The following is a 25,712-nucleotide window of genomic DNA, read 5'->3' as shown; positions in this document are numbered from 1 at the left end:
TACACATTGCAGTTCAAAATATAATAATACCACTCAAGTATATAATAAACAAGGGGAATACGAACTAACAAATGTCAAACACAGTTCATACACAGTTCATTTAAGAAAGTCCATCCTGTCTGCAAGTTACCCCTTTTGCTTTTGATTTGGTTCTTTGGGCTTTTCATTTCTGTGAGCTGATGTCTGCTGAACAATATGCAAAAATATGACACTTCTATACTTTTTGTTAGACAGTTCAATTTGCACAGAACAGCATGTCTAACAGCTGAGAGATCAGTTATGTAAACTGTGAGGCAGGCTACACTGTCCTCACAGTTTCTCCCTCATCAGTCAGCTGGCATTCTGGACTAAATATTTATCAACTTTGCAACAGAGCGCTGCCATATCCCTATTAAATAAAACGTTAGGTTAGATTTCAAGTTTGGTACAAATCAGCATTAAAAGCATACCCTAAATCTTACTCGGCTTGAAATACCTAAACCTTTCATTAAGTTTAAATTGCTTAATTTAGTTTTATGACTTTGAGATACCAGATATTTGGTGCCTAGTTTACTGCAGCCGTCAAACGATATTTGTAGCTGAGTTTTTCCACCATTTTTCAGATTCTTTAGCTTGAAGACCCATTTTTATCTGACACTTCTTGCTTTCCCTGTTACAGTATCTGTGGCATTTGCTTCATATGGAATTCACAGAACTGCCAGGCAGAGGTAAATGAAGATTATCCGCGAGCACCGCGTAAATTAACTAGTTTAATCTTGGATCCTTTTAAGAGATGGTCTCTGGCACATGATGCTGGAATACATTCAAAATTAACTGGACTAAACTAGTTGGTTGTGCGTCGTGTCGGTATATGAGGGAGAGCCTTTAGTGTCCACAATAGTTATATAGCACATTGTATTTTAGGTCACAGATGAATTATACACCAACAGTGGTGCAACAAAGCACATCAACATTTTCACAATGAAGTAACAGTTGTTGAGCACTCTAGTAATTGGTTTAGTATCACCAGTGGTATACGAGTTCACCTTTTAAAAACGCCTTGGCTGGAGATCCACTGCTCTTCAGTATGAGGTTGGACTGTATGTTCACTGCAAGAAGCTTTTCCATTCCTGCTCGGAGAAAAAAAGAATAGTTTGTGTCTTTCCTCAATCATACAACTTTAATCTCTGGGGACAATGTCATTACAATTAATGATTAACAGAGAATGGTGACAGTAGGAAATATACCTGCACCACTGATAGCCCCACCGACCGAACCCTCACCACATTCAGGATTACTCCAAGCCACAACAGATTCAAGATTAGCGCTGGAGGCCAGAATAGAGGAAGTCTGATCCTAGGTCACCCTGCTACGACACGACCTCCACAAAGTGGTATAGTGAACGATTATGGTGGAAACGTGAATATCCTCGATAGAGGTCGCTCTCCGAACTCTCAGGTAGGACTTCACTAGACTAGGAGAGGTGGCACTGAAATTGGAGAGGCGGCGGAGGACGTGGAGGGTTGGTCCCACCGAAACAATCTGCACCTGGTAGGAATACCAAACAGAGTTGAGAGACCCACCTGGAGACTTTCTTCCTTGACTTGTTCAGATCCTGGTTCCCCGCACCAGTCCTATTGCTATGCCTCATTTTTGAAACAGCACATAGGACAATCATACAGAAGCCTCCCTGTGAGCACCTCCCCACCCCCTAGTCCACAGACTACTTAACAATCTAGACAGGGATGCCGTCCTTCGAGCTGCCTGAACTCACCCTCCAATTGAGTAGGGTCATGATTCTTCCAGACTACACAACAAGAGTCTAACAACAACGCCAAAGCCAAGGTGAAAGCAATGCATGTCACGTGCATGTTCCTATACCAGTCCCATATCAAAGCCAACCACCAAGGCAAGACCCACATATTTGACACAGTAGAAGATGCATGTGCTTGACTTGGAGAGCAGCCACCATTCACCTGCCCCTGGAACCATAGAGGGGAGGACACAAAGGGGAAGGGGCAGACGACATTGCCTCAGCACTGGTGAAGAAGGGGGCTAAGGGAAAGAGCAGCTTCAGTGCCTGGTCTGAGGACCTGGGAAGACAGGGATGACTCCTCGACCTCAGAGGGCCAGACTTCCGAACACCGACATCGGAGAGGGGCAATGAGATCTCCAGAACGGGCAAAGATCTCGCTTACACCGCACCAGTAAATGGAGCTGAACCTTCATTGAACCTGGCTGGAAAACTGGAATATGAACCAAGACAATACACAGGTGATGACAGAATTGAGAACTGCAATGGGATGGCGGGCCCCCATTACTGATGGGTCATGTTAGACTACCCTGAAAAGAAGAATGAAGAGTCTGTGTCTGAAATGAACAAGCCCCTAGGGACACTTTAATGGGTTTACTGGTTTTCTTCATGACATGTTTTGCTTATTGTGCGTGGCAGGGGGAACATTTTGTTGGTCCCTGACAGAATGAAATAGGCATTCCTGCAACACAATCACACTTAGTTAGCACAACACACCAGGAAGACACTGACATCACACCATATATAGGATGTAATTTCTTGCACAGCAGACAACAGCGTCCGTAGAAGGGCTACACTACTCCGCTGCCTGACCTAGAACGCGTACGGCCTCCTTAACGGAATAAAACATGGACCAGCCTATGCTGTGCGAAAATGACAGGGATAGACCTCCTCCTAAAGTAGAAACAACTTGAGGGAAAATATTACAGATGCATCCTACAATACAGCATACCACTCAGGTTTCCACTGCGATCATGAGGAGTAGTCACCCTGATCCTGATCCTGGCCAGACTCCCACTTGAGGTGAACCGGATATACCACGACACACAATAGGTTACTTCTTCTGGATGGTGGGTACCGTGTGGGGATCTCCTCTCATTCTATACTTGGTGTATGTCCCACCGTCCCTCGGACAAATATTCCTCACACAACTAAGCGGAGCGCTCCTATTAGCTCCTATGGACCTCATGTTAATTGGCTGATAGACCCTACATTTGATCAAAGTGCCCACAGCCCTTCTCACCTCACACCTTTAGCCTCAATTTCTGACTTGTTGGAACTCAATGATGTATGGCGAAGTTAGTTACTACAGAGAAGTGGACAGCTTCACATTCCTTTCTGGAGTGTATGGCAGCCTATTCGGATAGGATTATTTCTTGATACCCATGGCACAAATGCCCTCCTTCTCAGCCATACGGATACATGCATGTGCTCTCTCTGACCATGCCCCCTGGAATTAGAAGCATAATGTGCGGGCTCCCATGAGCTCCCATCATGGCGCCTTAGAGCTTGGTGGTTGAAGCAACAATCAGTCCATGAGATTATAAGAGAGAGATTGACTGCTTCCTTTTAATCCAATGAAAGGACAGTGTACAACATGGCGACAATGTGGGGGCATTCGGGGCAGTGAAACAAGTGACATCTGGGGGAAAACAAAAGTATACCCCATTGGGCACTCAGAATAGACAGAAGGGTGGGCCAGGGAAGCAGGGTTAACTAATGGCTTCTGATACTTAAGGGTATAAATACAGGCCACAAGATATCAGATTAAAGCAGACAACCACAAATCCCTGCCATTAACCACACCGGGAGGTCTCGCTAGATGGGCCCACTGCCACTCTCACTTATGGCCCCAGGTTCTTAAAATTATGACCCTAAACACATTGCTATAAACGATACAAAACTACCCATGCTGCATCCCAAAAATGACTATAATGGTATAGGCCCTAACCTCCTTTGTCTAGGGAGGTGGACCACAATGGGTAGCGTTTAACAAATGCTGCAAATCCACCTTTGACTGAGGACTGTCGTGGGTCGACCTACTCTCCTACTACTGGGCCTCACACTGGCTCATATTAAATGACTAGATATTTGAGTCACAAGACGACCAAGCATACCACATCGACCACTGGCACGTAGGTATCTACAACCACAGCACTACATTTACAGAGGACGGCTCTTGGTACAGGCCCTCCACTGACAACAGTGACAGTATGAATTTGGAGGGCTGCTCTAAAAGATATGGGAGGGTAAACTGAAGTGGGAAACCTCGTATTGGCATGGCACACGTCTACCAGAGGTCATGCCCCTACAGGGATTTCGAGGGTGAGGCACACTTGGTGTTACTGACTTGGGTCATGTAGTACACTGCACTGACATCAAACCCTCCAGCGACCTCCAAGAGGAATTCACACATAATTCTTTTCATACGTACAACTCCGTCATGCCCTCAGAACCTACCTCATTCCACTCAATGACCTCCCAGAGTTCAGCCCATTAGAGGCAAAAATCATGATGGGTCTGCTCCCCATCAAAAGCCGAATAGCCATACTTTACAAATCTCTAGTTCTGAACCCACCTGACTCATTCCCGTGGCTACAGGACAATGGGAAACAGATCTGGGCGCTCTGGAAGACACAAAATGGGCAGTGGTCCTGATGGGGTGTAGAAAAGCGGCAGTGTTGCTATGCTTTGGCCTCTTAAAACTCAAATACCTACAATGAATTTAACTGACCCCTGCGGTGCATTCAAAGAACCCCCCCCCCCCCGCCTCCACTGCCTCCGATGCCGGAATGAAGTGGGTGACTTCATTCACAAGATATGGGACTGTTCAGTCCTACAGCTGTTCTGAAAAGTGGTGGGAAACACACAAGGAACCGTCCTGGGATACCCAATCACCCTAACTCCCAAAGTAGCTCTTCTCTAAATAGTAGGTGATGTTGGATACACCCACGCTGAGAGAGTACCCCTCAAATTTGGACTGGTAATTGCAAAAAGCAACATCGTACGCCTCTGGCATCAGGCGAGTTCCCCACGGGTGGGTGCTTTGGAGGGCAGAAATCTATGTTTCATATGTGAGAAATCTGTATATGAGTCTTGGAGATGCCAGAGGAAACACCAACGGCTCTGAAAGGTGTGGGAAAGATACAGAGAAGGGGAGGACTAACTCCTACAGAAGCAAGGGACACATACCCCGAATCAGGGGCCAAACTGACCTGGAGATTCAGATGAATCGGAGACCACCACGACGGTAAGCACTGTTGTCTAAGTGATATGCATACAAGCTGTAAGGTGATCAAGATAGTGCTGTATTTATATCTAACCTTACAACTTTAAAAAAGATCGGGAGATAGAAAAAGGTAGCAATGGAAGTTGAGAATGGGGCTATAGAATATAACTAGTACTAGGCTAATGTTTAGTAAGACACTTATAGTTGATGTTGGGGGCTATAAAAAGAGTTATAATAGGGGTAAGAGACAGGCTGATTAGGGTGATGTAAGAAACAGGGTTTGAGTTAGTGAGAGATAAGGAGAAAAGAAAGGTATGCAACATACCATTTGCATTGTGAAACGTGATTGTAGCATCAATGCTGTGGTAATCAATGTAGTGTTAAATTGAAATATTACTGCTATGAATGGTTCTCTGTCATCTTAATTTATTAGCAGTATATTTGTATTATAGCATCAACCCAATATTTTTGCCAAGGACTTCGCTCCATAACTAGGAAGCTATTTCATGGTCTAGTTCACAGGGATAGATGAATCTGCTTAATTGGGAAACCCATCTGCTGTAAGGAACCTCTGTCAAAGAGTTTTGTTCCGAGAAGTAGAAAACGTCTACCCAGTAAAAGGTGCTGACAACAGAGAACCCTGTACCTTGATGCTTAAAAAAATCCCTGGAGCAATGCAGCAAGATTTGGTTTGGTTAAACAGCTATTACAATTTTTGCAATTTGAAGCAAAAACTTCATGAGAGGACAGGTACCTTATATCTAATCTGCCAACTATGCGTTGAATCATGGTCACAGGGTGAGAGTTGTTATCCACCCAACAAGTTTAGCTGGATGTCAAAGTGAAAGTATCTGACTTAGAAGTGACCTTCTAAGCTACCCAGTTCTAATAAAGTAACTAAGGGCCTCATTACGATAGCGATGTCAGACCGTCAATGGCAGTCCCACCGCCATTGGACACCTCTTGACCGCCCGCCACATTACAATGGTGGGCAGTTAGTAGGAGGTCGGAGAGACCGACCACCACAGATCTGATGGGCTGAAGGAGCACCTTGGTCCGTCTGAAGGACTGGTATCCCTACAACAGGGCAGGTCCTGCTCAGGCACCTCCGTAGGGAATACAATTTCCCGTTTCACCTGCTGTTTCATGGCAGTTAACCTGTCATGAAAAGGCAGGTGTAAAGGGATTTTGGGGGCCCTCTGCCTTGAGTTCTGGGCCCCCTACACATCCCTGCACGATGTGGCAGGCACCGCATGGTGCCTGCCACATAGTGCAGGGTTATGCAAAATGTGTATTTTTTGTACTGCCCCAGCACACGCCGCAATACAAAACATACACATTGCAACCGCCTTGAAGGCGGTCGCACTGTAATCCCTATGGCGGGACCGCCAACAGCTAATCGGGCTGACCCTTCCCTGATAGGATTGCGGTCAGACAAAAGTCCGACCGCCATCATAATGAGGTTCCTAAGTCCTAATGAGGATTTTCCAAGTAGAGAAAATCCATCTTCTTCCAGTTAATGGTTCATAGTTTAGCCTTCCTTAGCTGGAGTTTTTAGAAAGATCTTGATGTTTACTTAAAAATCTCCAAAATAGGTATCCGACTACTTTGATGCCTTCCTTTAAAAGATTCCCTACAGTGGTCCTGCTGGATATATTTGTGCCCCATTACTATTACTAAATGCTTAAGGAAAACCATCAACTGGGGTACCCCCCCTTCTTGTATTCAACATTGGTCAAAACCATTCAACAGGGGTTGCATCAGCCTCGGTCTACTCATTTCAGAGGGAGTGGGGAGTTTGAAACTTTCCCAAAGAACTTAATGTAACATTTTCCACATATATTCCTATGTTTTATTTGTTTCTCTCCCATAACTGTTAAACAATTTAATCATTTTTTTTCATTTGTATGTCAGTTCAGTTCAATAGTCTTTATTCGGCCACAAAAATAAAGTACATTGTAAATTTTTCAGACTGATAGATTATTAAAAAGATTTGCACATTTGTTTAAAACAGATTAAAAACCTTATTAAATATGATTATGTTTATGTCATTGATTATAGTCAATGATTGTTTTTCAATTAAACATAGTATTGAACAATAAGGGCCCACATTAGAGATTGGCAGAGAGGGTAGGTACTTGTAATGGCGACAAAGTACTCATAACGCCAAATTAAAGGTCCGCCTGCCACATTTAGGTGTGGGCAGAGCTGCAGTATGTCAACAGTGGAGACTACTTCGTCTCTGTCTCTGACATACACCTCCGATGCCCAACAAAGTAATGGCCATTGAAGGTTTTGCCATTTGTTCGCCTGTCCTAATTAGAGTGGGCAGGCAAATGGCATGTTTCCACTGTTCCTCACTGCCAGGTAAAACCTGGCAGTAAGGGGCAGTGAAAACAGCAAAATGACACCCACACCATAGGAGAAAGCTCCCATGGATCAGGGGACCGTGCTTTTATTGTTTTCAACAACAAAATTCCGCCTTGGAATTTTGTTTTTGAAAATAAAAAAAAGTTGAAAGTTTGCAAGTCATATTGACTGATCCATCCATCAAACTTCCAATGCATTTACAGAAAGCAACCGCAGTTTCTGGAAATGCAAATAAAAGTCCACTAGGCCAATAAAGTGTGGACACTTGGCCCATTGGTACCATGGCTAGTGTATATAATTAGTCTGCCAAACTCTAAATCAGATGCTAAGCTTTTTATTTCTTAACTGTATGTTGTGTGGTTGTGCTGTTACATATAACACCTCATGCAGTTTTTCAGGGACTACACTACAGCTCTGGCTTAGCTACCAAAGGTGTGCCAGAAGACCCCTCCAGCAACGCCTATTTATGTATATATGGAACGGAGAGAAGACTGTAGTCCAGTGGTTCATTGTTTTTCAGTGACTTATATATAAATCCGGAAACTTTGGACAGCAAAGATCTATATGGCAAAATGTTCCAAATACTGGACACTGCAGTACAAAAGACACAGCTCCTCAGTAAAAGATACATAATGTCAGTCAGTCAAAGTATGCTTTATTCGAATAATATTCATAAAAGCAAGGTACAATTTACAATAAACATTTCATTAAATAAGTTAAAAAAAATATTAAATTCAGTATAATTCGATACTACATACTTTAAACAAATTCTGATTAAATTACATCCATAAGGGAGGCATTATTTCATTTGGCGACAGTGTTGTTTGTATCACATGCAGGTAGACATAATTGAAGCCCTGGGTTGAACATTCCGCGATAATAACAGTGGATACTAATTATTAAAAAACAGAGACAATTAATTGATAAAAGAATTTTTTAAAACAGATTACATATGATAAAATGCTGAAAGTTAGCAAGGGGGAGAATAGTAAAAAGACTAGCAGTCTCACCCTGTTCAAGAGAATAGTCAAATGACTAGCAGTCTCAATCTAATCATCCACGCCCATCCTAGATACTTTGCAGTGGCAGTTGAAATCCAAGGCAATGGGCTGGTGCATATAATGCGTAGAGCAACAATGCTACTAGTAGTTCCTAAGTTTTTGCACATTGGGGTAAGCCATATACGCCGTGGTGCAGCATAGATTTTACAAGAAAACAAAAAATGACCAATAGTTTCATTGTTTGTACCACAGGCAGGGCAGACAGCACTAATTCCCGCTTCCCATTTTGCTGTTAAAAATCTAAGGGGAAGTGCTCCAGCTCTCAATTGAAAGAGAAGCTTCCTGTCTCTGGGCTTAGTTATAATATCCCAGTAAGGTTCAAGATGGGGATACATCTTGGCCTCTAGGAACTCTCTAGTCATATTACCAGTGCTGGAGCTACACCAATTCTGCTGGGCAACCCTCTCCCAATAAATGGTCTTGAGCACACTTTTAGAAGGGAAGGTTGAACCTACAGGATCTTCCCAAAGTGTACTCAAACCAAGCTCAATCAAGGATGCCCTAAGCGCTTTTAGCCAACCTATTTTATGGTGGAGGTCAGTTCTTATAATGTCTAGAAAGCCCCCTGCATAGTGAGAAAGCGCAGGCGTTGTCCATAACCTGCGCCAGTACAATATTGGGCGGAGCCGCGCCATATCTAAAATGGCTCTTCTACCCAAGTCATACTTAAGGGGCAGCAGTGGGGTACTTTTAGGAACGCCTGTAATGGCCCTTAAAAATGTATTCTCTGAGAGTTGGAGGGCCGGCATTTTTTCAAACCCCCACAGCTCAGCACCATAAAGTACAGAACCCAGAGCTTTAGCTTCATAAACCTGTAAAACGGGTTTCACAGGTTTAGTGAAGGATTTTCTGTGCTCTGAGCTGATTGAGCCTGCCAATTGCCTATGTTTGATTGTTGCAATTTCGATATGATGCCGCCAGGTCTTCGCATTGGATATGTGCATACCCAAGTAGGTGAAATTGTTCACTACCTCCAGCGGACGATTGTTTAAGGTGATTTTTGTCTTGAAACTACGATGGGGGTTGAAAGTCATCAGCTTAGTTTTAGTAATATTTACCTCTAGGCCATACTCTTTGCAAAATTGGTCAAAGATTGACAGAGCACACTGCAATCCACTTGGCGTTTTTGCTAGGATGAGTGTGTCATCAGCAAACATTAAAATAGGAATTTTAATACCATCTAAAAAAGGAGCATCCACTTGAGCAGAAGTCATACGTGTTACAACATCATTAATATAAAGTGTAAAAAGGACTGGGGCCATCGAACATCCCTGTCTAACGCCCCTCTCTACTGGAAAGTCTGAGGTAACCGAGCCTAACCCACCCCACTGGATTCTTGCATAATTTGATTCGTGGAGTCTCATTATCATAGATAACAAATCGTTTGGGATGCCCTGCTTCTGTAGAACCGTCCATAGCTTTAGTCGAGGGACCAGATCAAAAGCAGCCCGTAGATCGACAAAGGCCGCATACAGGCTTCCTTTGCCGAGCACCACCGTCCTCCATTGTATCATGGTAAAACGAAAGACCTGATCCACCGTACTTGTGGATCGTCGAAAGCCAGCCTGGAAGGTTGAAAGGGCATTAGTCTCCCAATCCAGGAGCCTATTGACGATCACTCGCCCCACTACCTTTTGGATGGTATCTATAAGGCTTATAGGGCGGTAGTTACCTGGCAATGATCGATCTCCTTTTTTGAAAATGGGGATAATTACTGCACCCTGCCAGGATTTTGGTACTGATGCACCCAGGGCAATGGCATTGATAAGATGGTGGATATATGAGCACCAGCGCTCTTTATCGTTAACAAATAGATCCGCTGGCACTCCATCAAGACCGGGGGCACGTCCGCAGGCAACTGCATCCAGGGCCATCATGATTTCACTAGGACAAAAAAGGTTTTCTTTTGGAAGGTCTACACGGATTGTCTCATGCCGTTCGGTGGTGTTAAAAACAGCATATTGGTTTTTAAAAAACTTTACCCATTCAGTTTCAGGGACATTGTTATGAGGGGATTCAGGACCGCCTGATTTTCCCCACCTAACAATGTGCCAGAACAGCCGAGAATCCCTGCTATCGCTAGCTGCTTTTAGCTCAATCCAGTGTTGCTCATCCCAAGCTTGTTTAGCCTTAACAATACTAGTTTTGTAATTTTTCCTGGCAGCTTGGATTAAAGCTATTTGCCCTCCCTTGATAGCATTACCCAGGGCAAGTCTACACTCCCTGCATTCATCATTGTACCATTTAGATGGCTTTGGGACTCTATCGCCTCTGTCCTTGACAGGCTTAAGGAAATATCCCTTAATTATGTCAAAAAGGGAATTATGAATTCCTTCAACCCTATCTAGGCCATTGCTAAGTGTGTTACAGTGCTCTAGGTCCAGTGTGGCTTGATCAACGTAGCTATTAATACTAACAATAGCCTGTTGATTAATTGCTACCTTTTCCCATCGTAATCTCCTCATGTTATTGGTAGGAACAGTCCGGGGTGGGACGAGCACAGGAAGTCCCACAGGCAAGCCAGTGTGTGGCCACCACTTATGTGACAGGCACAAGGGATTATGGTCGCTCTCGAGCCTCCCATCCACCGACATGTCACAAATTGATGGCCATAACTTTAGGCTGCATAACACATAATCGATTCTGCTATTGTGCCTGCCATTATCAAATGTGCTTGCACCATTCCTATCTCCACTAGTCCTGCCATTCAGCGCTCTTAGCCCTTTTCCATAACATAGAGCATTTAAACCAATGGTATCAGCAGACCATCGCACTATGGGAGGCAACTCCAGTTTAGGCACGCCCCATAGTCGATCTTCCTCGTCTCCAAGCAACTCATCATTGCTTATCAAGGGTTCAAATGTGCTATTAAAATCACCCGCAATGATAATGTTGTTGGTCGACGAGTGTATGTCAATAAGGCTATCAAGATCTTCTAGTACCTCAGACCTCCCTTTCTTCTTCCTCCGGACATATACATTATAGATGTCTACACTGCCCAGCTTATCTAAGTCTAATCTAATTAGTTGGATATCCTTGTTTTTTGTGTCAAGAGCTTTAATGCCCAGTTTTAAGGATTGACGAACCCATACTACTAGGCCCCCCATTGGTCTGCCCCTAGGGCCTTTTACCGCAGGGACAAAATAGTTCAAATAACCCTGCTTAAAACATGCTTCACAGGCCCAAGTCTCCTGGAATATGCATAGGTCAAATTTATTGACAAAGCTCATCCACTCCGTTGATTCCATTTTGGAGGTCAACCCAGCAATATTCCATGAGAATAGATTACCCAATGGTTCCTGGGTAATAACCGTATCATTATCTGGTGCAGGCAGAACAAGATCAACCAAATGCTCGGGGGTATGTTCTACCTCTGCTGTAAGTAATACAGTACTGGACTCGTTATAATGCATGTTTGTAATCATCTCGGGCGCCTCAGGTAGTGCTGTCATAGACTCATAGTTGTTGAGTCAATCAACATCCTCTAAGCTTTCTAACACCTCAAATCTGTTTCTCAAGGGGATCACAGGAATATGTTGGGTATTAGATAAGTCCCCCAGACCGGAGATGGCAACTGATTTTGGTCTTGGAAAAAAATAAGTAAGTTCCCATGTTGTGATGGAGGATCTCCTATACGGCGTTTGCCAATTTAAAATATGAGCAACAGCTCTTGGGTCCCTAAAATTAATGAGGATGACATCCCCGTTTATGGTTTTTGGCGTGTTACCCAACCAGGGCAGGTGTCTTACATGCAAAATTTCCCCATTAATGTAAGGAGGAAGAGGGCGATTTTGGCCTAGCCAGTGAATAACTTTATTTTTTAATTGATGGTATCCTTCTACATCATCCAATTTTATCATAGGAACCCCTGCAAGCACAACTACCAGGGGAACTGCCTCTGGTGGTAAATTGATAGACAGCGGACCTCGTGGTTTTGTCGAGGAATCTACGTTATGCCCAGGTTTGACAAACAATTGACCCCCTTTCTTTGGGGTATTTACAACACTTTTCCTAGCCATGGTTGTACAAGATGGTTTGGGAGTGGTAGTACTATCTGAATGGCTAACCCCTCCCTTGCTTGTAGATGTAATCATTTGAGAGGCTAGCTCTCCTGGGGACGAATTAGGAGAAACTGTAGCAGAAACCGAGGCGGTGGATGGTATAAGTGAGGGGCCAGATGGAGTCATGTTTTGTTCCATCTTATTGCCCACTAAAGTTTCAACTTTCTCTAGCCTTTTTTCAATATTCTTTAAGCTTTCTACAATTGGCAGCATAAGTTTTTTCATCAATTTATCAATTTTATCCAGTAACTCCCCAGTGGTTCCAACTTGATTCAAGCAAGAGGCAATACTACCAGTAGAAGATGGTTTCACTGTGCAGGGGGTAGCACTTTTTCCAGAACAGGCGACAGTAGAATTACTGTTAAAAACATTATTACTTTTGTTTTTGCGTAACTCAGAAACTACCTTCCTCCTTTTCCTGGGCAATGGACCGGTCTGTGTAGTCTGGCTAAGTGTGATATCAATGGTGGGTAACGACTCAGTAACTTGAGACGATAACTCATTTTGGACATCCAAGACATTACTTGAGTCGTCGGGGGAAGGGATGGGGGAAAGAAGAACAGGTGAGGCCAAATCAGTACTTTGTTCGCGCACAAAAGACGTAACAGAGCACGTAATGGAGTCATTAATACCCAAGGATGGCATGGAATCTGGAAAAGAAGAAACCTCATTGTCCGGGCATGCAGCTTCAGGAAACGGCGTGGCTGATGCCATATTTTTTATGTGTTCTATTGAACAACGGCGTCTAGCCCTAAGTTCTGCAAGAGCAGCCTCCCGGGCAGAATCAGTGTTAGGTTTCGTGAAATAACTATCAAGAGTACCCTTTTTCATCGGCTCATTCATAATGCAAGGATATCACTACACACCGGTTAACAGCACAGAACACAATTGAGTCTGACTCTGTGTCAACACCAAGATGATTGCTACAGATTTAGTGATAATAACCACACATACCAGTTCTGGCGTAATAATGTCTCAACAGCAACGAGTCAATGGGGTGGGCCCGACACGGCCTCCTTCGGCTACTGAGGGCCACAGAGGGCCCGCCCTTTGCCCGGGCTTAGCCCGGCGCCGACCCGCGCGCGGACCCGCGATGCGGTGGCGTTGCTGCAATTTAAGCGCCTCCAGGCGCGCCAAAGTGTCCTGCGTCTTCCGGTTCCGCCGCAAGTGCTGTTGGGAAATGTAGTCCGGGCAAAGGTGGGACGAACTGCCGGGGACCACGCCACGCACCAGGGGGAAAACAAACACCACAGGTAGCAGGTGTCGAGAAGCCAACTAAACTTATTCAGACAAAGTCTCCCGCTCTGTCAGCGGCGTTGCTGCAATTTAAGCGCCTCCAGGCGCGCCAAAGTGTCCTGCGTCTTCCGGTTCCGCCGCAAGTGCTGTTGGGAAATGTAGTCCGGGCAAAGGTGGGACGAACTGCCGGGGACCACGCCACGCACCAGGGGGAAAACAAACACCACAGGTAGCAGGTGTCGAGAAGCCAACTAAACTTATTCAGACAAAGTCTCCCGCTCTGTCAGCGGCGTTGCTGCAATTTAAGCGCCTCCAGGCGCGCCAAAGTGTCCTGCGTCTTCCGGTTCCGCCGCAAGTGCTGTTGGGAAATGTAGTCCGGGCAAAGGTGGGACGAACTGCCGGGGACCACGCCACGCACCAGGGGGAAAACAAACACCACAGGTAGCAGGTGTCGAGAAGCCAACTAAACTTATTCAGACAAAGTCTCCCGCTCTGTCAGCGGCGTTGCTGCAATTTAAGCGCCTCCAGGCGCGCCAAAGTGTCCTGCGTCTTCCGGTTCCGCCGCAAGTGCTGTTGGGAAATGTAGTCCGGGCAAAGGTGGGACGAACTGCCGGGGACCACGCCACGCACCAGGGGGAAAACAAACACCACAGGTAGCAGGTGTCGAGAAGCCAACTAAACTTATTCAGACAAAGTCTCCCCTACATAATTACAGTTTTGATAGTTCTGAGAATCTCAAGTGGTATTATCCTGAATGCCTCTTTAATTACAGATTAAGGTGGGCAAAATGTAATTTTCACCAACAACATTTGCAAACTTGACATATTTAGCACTTTGCTAAATTTCTCACCTTAGCAAAACATTAGCTGCATGGGAAAATTCTGGCAAAAGAACGTTTTCTTGGTATAATTTTACTGTTAGAATTCAACCACAGTCGCCAGTCTTCTGATCTTCACATCATTCAAGACCACACCCAAACTCTGTATCATTGCTCCAAAGATTTCTCCAATCACCATCCCTGCACTTGCGGCTCTTTTTGCTCTAGAATGCTGTCCAGTTTCCAAAAGCTCCAAATCTTCTGCATGGTAGATTTTCGGAAAAATAATTCCCAAATAGCATGTACCATACCAATTCGCAGGCAACCTAACATAAGCATTCCTTCCACACACATAATAAACAGTTGGAATCACTTGCACCGAGCCTTGCAAAAAGTTCTTAGCAGAATCTTCCATAGTGAAGACATGATCACCCTTACTTTGTCCTACTGAAACCTTTTCATAGTAGGTCTGATAACGTCTCACACACAACTTCCCTCTCTGTTCCTTGTCCAATGCTATGGGACCATAACTCCCCTTAGATCTGTGTAATCTTTCCTCATCAGTCCAATCTACTGGACAGTCTCCTGCATCTCGTGTCTGTGTTAGTTTTCTATATCTATCTTCTACCTGATCTATAAATTTCTTCTCTATATCTGACAATGAACAGGTCAAATTATGCCGATGAGCATAAGCCATATCCAGTTCCAAAGACGGTATGAAATACTTCCGGAGTCTGTCCTCTGACTTGTAATATTCGTATTTCTTTCAAATGCTTGTAAGCTGGAACTTCAGGAAGTACTGCATCGTAATTGGAAATGAAATACTCAAACTGACCTCTTTCATAAATTTATACTAAGCAACAAACTACAAGAAATTCCATATGTCAGTGGAAGATGATGGTATCCGATTCCCTCGTCCACTGAGGAAGGTAACTGCATGCACACGTAACAGTCCTTCGCATCCATTGCATCCACATATTCATATAGCAGCTTCGCATATGCATTAAGCTTAAAATCTATTCTAGACAAATCTATGTGAAATCTATGACTCTCTTTGATTAGTAAAGCTCTTTTAGCTCCTATAGTGACCTCCTTTTGGCTAGAAGGGGTAGGTGTAGGTGTTCCCTGTACCTTCTCTTCCTGCTCATGTGAGACGATATATGAGGCTACAACTATTACGATTATAGAAACTAACACTAACCCTATAAGTGTACCTATTACTAATTTAGATCTATGAGGAGCATTTCCAGCATCCATGATTTGGCAGAGTTCTCAAAGTTCTTGGTTTCAGCAGCAACAATTAAGAGTCTATTTCTTCTCCGGATGTCACTTGCTAACTAGTTCGAACGATACTTCAAGAGCTGGAAATCCCCCCCGCAATTTCAGTTCCTTATTTACACAGTCCACAAAAAGACTTTCCTAGCCCTCTTTCGTCGTCTTGACAGGAAGTCCCTATTTTTATTCTTCTTCCACTCGGGCCTAAGTTATCTTCTTTATAGACTTCTATACACAACCAAGTTCACCTTCAGTCCAAAATAAGATCAGCTCCCAAAAACCCCCAAAACACGCTGAAAAAGTTCAAGACAAAGCAACACTAATTCCTGATGCGGTGGTACATAACCAAAAGTTTGGAAAACCAGAGTCTCCAGAATTAGTTCACGGATTCTGCTTAGAAGTGCTGGATTCGGAATAGTGAGAGTCAGTATTCCTTTGATCTCCACTCCTGGAACCAACAGCAGCACATCCACTTTCAGGTTCGGAAAATCGTTGACCAGCGTTAAAGACTTCAGCATCCCCGAGCTCACCACTCCTGGCATCAGTCACAGCGTATGTCCACTCTGGTGAGGCGTACCTTCGACACGGCACTCTTGTTCTCCTGGATCATCTCAGACTACCCGAGCTTGCTCTTCGTCACTCTGTTCAGATTCAGATGTTTCAGAGACTGGGGCAAGATCCCTTTCAGGTGCCAACCTCAAGTTCAGCCGCCTCTGGCTCACGGGCCAAACCTCTTCTGCTTCTGCGACACTTCTGCTCTCCCTCTGGGTACCCTGTGCACTACTTCCTTCTTCGGCTGAATTTGACTCTACTCCACCCACAGCAATACTTTCTCCGTCCGAGTCAAATTTGGGGCTTTGATTGACACAACCCCTTTCAGCTCGATTCAGTGCACAACCAACTGCGTCAGCAGCCCTTACAGCTTGACTTGCCCTCTCACATGGCCCTGCCACCTCAGCTGTATTTTCATTCACAAGAGGGGCTGTTTCTTTCAAGGGTGCTGGAACTCTGCGGGTATGGGAGGCATGCACCCAATTCGGCAACCCTCCACACTTCGCTGCCGTGTTCATGACCAGTATTACCTGGTACGGGTCACGCCAATGAACATCCAGGCAACTCTTCCTCATGTGTTTGCGAACAAGCACCCAATCTCCCGGGCACAGGTTGTGGCACAGGTCACTTGCGGCTGGAACAGTTGCTGCTTGTACTCCTCCATGAACTGCTGCTTTCCGCCGCACCGCCACTCTCCATCAATCTCCATCAACTGCCGTCGTCTGCCCCTCATCATCCGATGGGTCACCATCACTCGAATTCTATGGGCCTCTAGAGTCTCTTATCTTGATCTAGATCTCCCCTCACTATCAGAGATAGCCATCCTACTCTGCTACCAACTGATGACACCAGATTATTGTCTACCTTACCATCACTAAGAATCCTCTCAGGCCACCAGGATCTTTGTATCTGCTAAATAGTGTAGAGGGGAGGAAATTCAATTCTTAGTACATAATCAACAGAATCCAATCTCAGTTCCAAAGAACCACTGACTCCAAATTTCAATTCTTAGGATTTTATTACAACCAGGAATAACTGCACATACAAACACCTCAATACAAGGTGAAGGAAATAAATGGGCACTAATACAAAAGATAACCTATTCAGGAGTCTCATTCGACTCAGAATAAGAAGAAGAATCAATTCCAATAACGTCAAAAATGCGATAATTAGTCCAGTGTCTACATTAGAAGTCATTAGCCTAAAAGAGAAATCAGTTAGTCTATCCCTACTCTATCTCTAAAGTGACATCCCTACTTAGCATTTTCTCTCCCAGGCAAGAGAGTAAAAAGGTGTCAGAAGTGAACACTTCCTAAGAAGTACATTCCCTTAGTCAGAGCTCGATCTAAGATGCTCCTTCTAGCTTTCCATCTAAGCCTCAACTGCTCAACCCTCGGGGCACTGTCCCTAATACAAAATCCCAAAAACATAGAACACGCCCTTCGGCACACCTCTTCAGCCAGGTCGTCTTCCAGTACTTTTCCAGTGAAACTTGTATCCAATCCAGCGACGGTTAGCTTGACCTTGGGTCCCAGACACCATCTCTGCTGAAAGTATCATCCCTAAATTCCAGTGTACTCCCATATTGGCTTCTCGTACCATCCCAACTCCTAAAACAAAGGCCTAGTCTCTCTAACAAGCTAAATGTCCTTGCACCTGCAACAGAAACATGAGAACGAGAAACTTTTCACTTCTCCAAGATTTTATATCATCCTGAAACCCAAAGCCTTTACCAAGGGAAATTATTTTCGGCCTACACATGTAGCTAACATAAGAAATGAACAGGCATTTCTCTTTAAACGTATATGCGATTAGACCTTTACACTGTTTAAACACACTCCTAAAATCACACTATAAGCATTAATTTCATTACTCTTTATACGTGAGTAAGCAGACTACACGTGCAAACTTTTATATGGTGCACGGTAAACCCAATACATTGCATTACATGATACCAATCATTACGCATTGACCAAAATACATCTGCAATGAACTACAACATTACTCTTCATGAAAGCATGGTTACATTTCTAATCACACTATGTTAAACAGATTCTAGTGATTCATTTCTAAGTCACACCTTAACACTACTTCGATTAATATGTGGGTGCAGACTAACAGTGAATATGATGCACCCCTACAAATTTCGGAATAACGTGGCACTCTATCAAAGGGATAGCCAGCAGTTAGTGACAGGCTGCTCGTTTGGGAGTGAATTAGACAAATTATCATAGAGATGTCTTATCATCTGCAATTTGTCAGCTAGCTAATGAATGAGGTATCACTGCTTGGAAAGCACAAGCGTAAAGGATTCCTTTATGTAGACTGTATAAACCTTGTCCTTGGGGATTCTAGTCCCAGAACGTCTTGCAACTGGGAGGTGCCACCACAGCACAGAGAGGGGAGGAGAAGGAGCGAGAGCTTCCCCTGTGCAACACAGCACCAATGCCACTCCCGCTGTGCGGATGGAAACCTTGCCCTTGGGGACTTCTAGCCTCAGAAATCTTTACGCCTGGGAAGTGCTACCACAGTACAGACAGGGACAGGAGGAAGGTGAGCCTCACCTGCGCTACCTAGCACCTACCAACTTCTGCTGCGCAGGACGCGCATGGTTTGTGCCTGGTCAAAGCCTGGGCCGAGGGCAGGCCGTCTGCACCCGTCAGAGCCTGGTAGAGGCTGGGGTGGGCCACCCCCTAACATCTGTGCCTGACTGTGATCCTTGTACCTAAACTCGAAGACTGTAAGAGCCTCCTGCTGCCAATCCAGGCTTTCAACAGCGGCACATGAGGTCAATCAAGTGTCAGAATGGGTCCATTCCATTTATTTACACCCAATGCATTTCGAGCCAGATGGCTCTTCATCAGAGGTTCACTAAAACAAATAGGAAAAACAGTTCATCTCATTGCTCGATATAAGCTGTCTGTGCAGTGATTTGAGAAGCAAGAAACGTTTGATATAAGGATTGGTATAAGATTTGAATAACAGAGAATAACATGGACAATTTATGTGGAAGTGAATTTCTGTGAGGAATAATTCTCTATTAAGCAGTGCGACGGATAGGTGCGCGATGAAAGTGCCCTTTTTGAAACATTCTGAGTATACCAACCCCCTCAACCCTCGCCACTCACAATGCTCCAAACTTACTTCCACAGGATCATTTAAGTATGTACCGCCCACATCAACCTACAGAGATCGATGAGGGACAGGCGGTCACTGGTTCTGTTGCTGACAACATAGCTAGAGCCATTCTGCCACTTCATGTTACTCAGCTAGTGCTCCAGGAGGCTGAGCCTGGTGCTGTCATTGGTAGGAAACCACCCCCAACGAAATCTATTAGTATAAAGGTCGCGGGCATCAAGGGAGGGAAATGTATAAGTCAGCCGAGGTCATATTGAGGGATTCGCTTTGCGAGGTCTTCACCCAACTTTCTCCTGAATCTACCTCATATGTTTTGGTAATGGCTAGCATTCCCCCCCTAAAGGGAAAGGAGTCCGAAAGTTACCAGTAGCTTAAAAATAAAGTCCTACACAGGCTGTTAGGCAGGGTAAACCTTGATCAATCTCCTTACGAAGAGATCATCATGGTCAGGAGAGTGGGTTGGATAGGGCATTCCAACAAATCCTGTGCCGGCAACTGTATAGTCATAAACTTCAGCAATGCTTGGAGGGTGTGTTCCATCCTTTACAGAGCTATGTGCAGAACTGTACCAAGAAGTAGAATCACCTTGCTCTCCTGGGCTTTTTGTATAAACCCACAAGCATAGGTGGGGGGGCAAACCTGGTTCGGGGGAGGCTCTGGCCGCTCATGTCATTATGGGCAGATCTCTTGTCTACCTCTCAGCAATAGAATAGAATAGAAAGACATTTGTAGAGCGCATGGCTACTTGGAAGCATCCCAGCGCTAATAACTGACATGGGGGGATATAGAGCTACAGAGGCTAAGGGAAAAGCATGGTCTTTAGTTGCTTCCGGAAAGCCAGATGGTCAGGGGTTTTGCGGAGATAGAGAGGCAAGAAATTCCAGAGTTTGGAAGAATTAGAGGAAAAAAGCCTACCGCCGCTCCTAGACTTCTTGATCCTAGGGATCTCTGCCAAGTACAGATCATCAGATCGAAGATTCCGGTTGGCTTTATATGGACGAATCATGGTGGAAATGACAGGTGGGCCAAGTCCCAGTCTTGCCTTATGTACTAGGCACAAGGCCTTGAGCCTGACCCGTTCCTGAACCGGAAGCCAGTGAAGGGAACGGAGGGCCGGTTTGGCTGAGAGTCTATTAGTGGGTCCCATCAGGAGTCCCGCAGCACTGTTTTGTACTGTTTGGAGCTTTGTGACAGTGGTGATGGGGGCACCCAGATACAAAGCGTTCCCGTAGTCGAGTCTCGAGAGTATTAGTGATTGTACCAATACTTTCCTGGCCTCAAAGGGGAGGAGCAATCACTTTGAACCACTAAGAGGGCCAAACGCTCAAGACAGACGGGCCCCTGGGGCAGGTATATCTGCTGTTTTTAACTATGCGAGCCCCCACCAGTGCTCTTAAAGTGATAAATTGGACTATCACGGGGGTCCTTGGGAAACTAGGTGATGATGAGTGGTTAAGGATGGTATGCTCCTTTGATATTATCAGCCCACAGGCGACGTGGGACACAGATGGGGTTATTCATATAGATGGCTACACTATGTTTGCCTCCAATGCCATCCCTTTCATCCATGAGTGAGCCAAAGGTAGGTTAGTGATGTTCATAAAACTGAGTTTAAACTGCAAACTAGAGGTGATTGCTACCAAACCGTCCTACATCCTTGGTGTTCTACTGACTTTTGCAAACACGTTTAGGGTTCTGCCCGTGAGTGTTTATAACTTAATCTCAGCTAGGGAGGAATATGATGTTGTTAGAGACCTTAAAAAAGTTTATAGATTACTATTTTTCTTATTCCTAGTTTTATGATGTTTATGTTGATAGTCGATTTCAATTTGCACCCCTGCACGGATTGCATCTTGTATGTGGACATTGATGTTATTTCTCTCAGTAACGATCAAGTGCATCTGAAATACACTAAACAGGGAGACGTGTTAAATATCCTGATCTCAGATTATAATCTAGTTAATTTGTTTAATAAGGGGGGCGTTAATTCCACAGAGCTGACACCTACATTTAAGGGGACAGGGTACAGGTCCCCCATTTTCCTCCCTTGTGAACTTCAAGGTGGTTTGGCACACACATAGTGATCATAATCCCCTTTTGGTTACTTTCTGATGGTGTCATACACCTTTGGATACTGGATAGTTATACAAGGAATCAATCAGTCTAAAAGATCAGGGCTGAAGGTTAAAATGGGACAAGTTCATACCAGCTGATTTTAATTGCAATTTGCAATCTATCTGTCAATCCGAGTTTCTAATCTGTTTAAAAGAAAGCCACTGATGAAAGCATTCTGGCAGCTTTTTCCAACCTCTGCAGGTGCATTAGGTCTGCTCTTACCATATATGGGGCTGTGTCACTTCACCCCCTCATAAGTGGTTTGATAAGAAGTGCTCACAGGCCCATAAATAGTTATTGGTGACACTACAAAAGAGGCCCTGTAAGTAATCCAGATGAGGTGAGGAAGTCCAGGGCTGCATATCGAGTGACACGGAATGAACAGAATAGCAATTTAAACAAGCATTGGCATAGCCAATAGGTCTCTCCTTTGGGACCTTATAAGTGTTTAGATATCCAGCACAATATCCTTGGTGCAACAACATCAAGTGTTGCATGGCTAAACGCTTATAAGATCCCCAAGGCGAGACCTATTGGCTATGCCAATGCTTGTTGTATATAGTACCTAGATATGCTTGTACACAATATGGAGCATTTTAAAATATCTTCCATGGATGCTTTAAACTCCCAGTCCAAACCTACAACAAAGAACCTACTTGTAGCAGGCATGACTGAACCAAGCAAGCAAAGAGGAGTCATCAGGGATTCAGATAGATTTTGAGGCAGGGGAAATGTACTCCAAATTTTCTTTTTTAAGTAGAGTGTAAAAGCAAGCTTAAGACAGTAAAAAGGTTAGGCTTCTCCTCAAAAGAGTGATAATTGGGTGAAAAGCGCATGACACCTGAGTAATGTTCAGCACTGTTCATAAAACACAAAACAGAGCTGTACACCAACTGTCAATCTTCATGGACAATGTACTGCATATGCACTGCCCATAGATTGCCACTGCCACACTGAATTAAAGCATTATGGCAAATTTGAGTGGAATACATTTTTGTCTTAAACAATAGTTTGTTTGAATTGTAGTATTTTAGCAATAAATGTGTACAAAATGTAGTTCAAAAGATTAAATAAAACTACACTGTCCAAGGAAAAACAATCTTTTGGTTTAGCAATCTATTTGTAGTCATGAGCTAAATTCAGAAGCACTTCAGAGTTCTTATGAAAGTTAATATTGATTAAAACATCTGCCCGAATGTTTTCCCTAAAAGTAGAAAGAGTCAGTTAAAAATCAATCCAACTGGGATCTACATAGCATATCAAATTTAATGTGTTACAATATGTTAGCCCAAAATACCCCATTCAATTCAATATGCGGTACCCCCCAACTTTGTATCCACCCTGTATAAGTGAGAATTTTTTAACCCATTTTGTCCTCGAATTTATGAAGCTCTTTATTAACCCTTCCAAATCTCAAAGTACTTGCAGAGCTAGAGGCACCTGATGTTCACTGCAAATCATTTTTATAACTGTTCCTTCTATATAAGTATGTATCAAAGACATGCCGTTTAAAGGCACCTCTTGCTGGCACTGGATTTCAGCGACTGGGATATTATGCATCTGTCATTTGATTCTGGTACCATTCTTACCACCACTAGCGTGTTCGTTACAACCAAATAGATCTGGACGAGTCAGAACAATGGGAATCTCATCCACAAATGTGCTGAGTTTTCTTTAATATCCTGGATATTTCAAAACGAAAAGAGAAAAAATCCTGAATCGTTGTTTTTGACCACAGATTTAAGTCTGCTGTATTTTCCATGTCCGTGCCCAGCAACTGAGAATGGCTGGATAGCGAGAAGTAATTTCTTGCAAGACTTTTCAAGGGCAGACTTGTTCCCAAAGACCACGCTATGAATTTTTGGGGAGGTCTCCAACACTTCTGGTCAGAACCACCCCATTCTTGGCACTAGTCTATTGAAGCCCAAAAACCCAGTTGTTGGAAGGTGGGAAAGCCTCCCTCTGAAAATGTACTGCAGTGGTGGATAATACTTTAAAGGGGGAAACCGTATATCTTGGTTCTCATGCTGGTCACAGATTTTGTCAGTACAAATGATTACTAGTTGTGAATGAATGAAAAAATAAAATTTTAAAAATGTGCTAGAGCTGAATTTACAATACGTCTATATACACAACACTTCCCAAAGTGGTCTCTAATACCAGGAAACCATACTACCACCTTCACGCAGGAGTGCAGGCATAAACAGTGTGATTGGGTATTACCTCGAAGCTGTGATTGAGCGACCTTAATTCAAAGTTATGACCGGCAAGTTGCAAGGATATCTTAGCAGTGCGCGTGTAACCAGCTAACCTACGTGGTGACTAGAGTGAAATCCTTTGGGCTGTTTATCGACCCTTCTATAGTTAAAGCAAATTCTGGCATCAATTTCTAAATTTTGTACAACATAAGGTACTACAGAAGTAATCCCACGTAATAACAAGCATTGGCCGCGCGAGCGGCCGCGAGACGCGATCTGGAGGGAGGGGAGGGGGGGAAAAGCGGGAGTTCTGTGCATAAGAAAAGTGGTGTGAAATAGCAGCAGGGAAGGGGGCAGAGTGGAGGCTATGAGGGAGAGCGACGTAAAGCCATATGGCTGCTTTCCACGCGTGCACGCCTCGTGCACTGTAGCTCTATGCCAGCGGTAGCACTTTGAAAAGTCCCTTACAAAATGTCTCTCCGAGCCAGCGCATGCGCTGGGCTCAGCGAGACCTAAAAAGGAGATGTGAGGCAACATTTTGGTGCTTTGTGCTTCCCAGGACAGTGCAGCCTTCTGGAGGGCATTGAACCACCCATTGTTCCACTCAGAGCAGTTGTCAGACCAGGCCTTAACCGTCCCTTCTCAGGCTTGGGTGGATCACTTTGCAGCCATTTATGACACTGAGGACACTGAAAAACACTTACCTCATGTCCAGGGAGACTCAAGGATTGTTTTCGGATGGGAGGAATCAGAAAGGCTAACATGTCCTTACCTGAAGCCAAGGCTCCTGGAACCAGCAGGGTCCCTGGGAACTTGTTTAAGTCCCTGGTCAATCTGTGGGCACCATTACTGACACAACACATTAATGCAGCCATTCGCGTACACACTGCATATTGTTATGATCTGTCCTCGATTTAGCTATTTACGTTATAACCATGAATTTCAGACAGGAGACACCTGTGCTTTTTTTTAACAACTTTTACTAACTCCCAAGGTGTGCTTTTTTTGGTAATGGTTTTTATCAGAGATACTGTATTTGAGATGATCAAGCCCAACTGGATTACATGTGGTCCCCTTTCTATGGTTGGTAATTTTATCATGTGTGTTTAAAGTTTGTATATTTATCTGCTCTGGATTTGCACTTTAACCATCTATGTCATGCTGTTCCACTATCATATGTATTTAGACTCTGTTTTATGAATGTTTTTATGTTTTGCTAAATGGAATGTTTACTGGGTTTTTAATATTGTATCTTCTTGTTGACAAATTTTTATATGTGTATTCAGATTGTGTTTTATAATTGTTTACCCATGTCTGTACTTATATGATTTTCATGTGGAAAATCCAATAAAGTTTATACTACTACTACTACCTACTATGTACACTGTTTTTCAGTTGGACTACTTCAATTGACCAAGTCTTTTCAAATCAAATTAATTTTGACTTCAACACAATTAATTACTCCTTATGGGTGAATGGCATTGTTTAGAGTTTAACCATAGGGTTTTGTGAATAAGATGTTTAAGTTTAGCAGTCAACTATAGGTACTGGGTCCAGTCTAGGACTAGGCAATATTTGTTTATGGATTTAGGTTATTTTATGTTATTGAACACCTAGAAAGTACACACCCCAACAGTGCCTAGAGAATAATAGAAAGCGTGTTTCACGTAGTGATTGACATAAATGTTGGACTGCCTTACATTTCTTCCTTGAAGGTTAACAGTTACAAAATAAGGGCATGAGAAGAGCAAAGGCTCAGAAGTCTAAACATCTTACTAAAGTTTTAGGGAATATGTTTACATTTAGGTTTCAAGACTTAAGCATTTTTTTATTCTTATTTAGTCTTTCATTTATGCCTAATAAATTAG

Source organism: Triturus cristatus, chromosome 9, assembly GCF_964204655.1.
Source record: "Triturus cristatus chromosome 9, aTriCri1.1, whole genome shotgun sequence".
Lineage (NCBI taxonomy): Eukaryota > Metazoa > Chordata > Amphibia > Caudata > Salamandridae > Triturus > Triturus cristatus.
The sequence above is the reverse complement of the archived record's forward strand: the minus strand, read 5'-3'. Positions refer to the sequence as shown.